This window comes from Cynoglossus semilaevis, chromosome 11 (assembly GCF_000523025.1).
Source record: "Cynoglossus semilaevis isolate Cse_v1.0 chromosome 11, Cse_v1.0, whole genome shotgun sequence".
Lineage (NCBI taxonomy): Eukaryota > Metazoa > Chordata > Actinopteri > Pleuronectiformes > Cynoglossidae > Cynoglossus > Cynoglossus semilaevis.
The window spans coordinates 4,172,503-4,173,498 of record NC_024317.1 but is presented as its reverse complement, the minus strand read 5'-3'; positions in this window follow the sequence as shown (position 1 = coordinate 4,173,498).

Sequence of the window (996 nt, the reverse complement as noted above, 5' to 3'; positions counted from 1 at the left end):
TCTAGCGATCCAGCTTAGGCCCACGGGCCTTATGTTTGACAACCCTACTTTAAACATTTCAATATAATCTTGTTTTTGCGACTTGTAATTAAAAATGTGATTTCGCTTTTAAACAGTATTCTGTATTTAACAACAAAAAAACGTACAGGTTTCTGTACAAAGGCCGTGTTGACAAGTTGAGTCTCGTTTCCTTTTCAGGTGAAATGAACTGCGAGTGTTGTTGATGAACTGTATGACATGGAATGTGAGGATAATTCAGAATTATTTCCAACTATTCCTTTAAGTTTCGTGCCAATTATTCGACTCTTAGCTCCGCAGTTTAGAAGGCCGATGTGCAGAGAGGAATCTGAAATGAGGCTCAGATGTTTAGGTAGAGCTGAACGTGTCCGTCTGCTGGGGTGAGAAAATCAAAAATCAAAAAAAGAGCAGCAGACAGACTGGACAGAGAGTGCATATTTGACCCACAAACCGGAGGATAATCCTCGGGAACACAGTGACTTCCAGCAGCCTGTGTCCAGACTACAGTATGTCAGCAGGATTATACTGAGAGTCACATCAGCTGAGCCGCTTTGTCCCCGCTCTCCTGAACTCTTTGACAAATGTTGCTCATTACTCACCTCCGTCTTTCAGGCCTGATCCCACTTTTCCAAATATCTTTCCCCCAAATTTCTCCTCAGCAATAAGGAGACACATTAAAAAGTGATTATCTCTCTCAGGTTACAGGTTCAGATTTAGGATTCGCCGTGAGTTTCCAAAAGACCGAAAGGGAAAAATTATTTTCCACTCACGTGCGCTGCTCTGAGCGAAGGATGTTGCAGAGACTGTTACTAATGACCTGTGTTTAGGAAGGAACTCTTCTCTGTAGGATCGAACCTATATTACAATAATTGGATCTGTGTTTATGTGGACTGATGAGTCCAAATGGCAAAAGAACAAAAGACAGGGTTCACCATAGGTCATATCTAAATATTATTTGCACGGCTAATAATTTAGGAA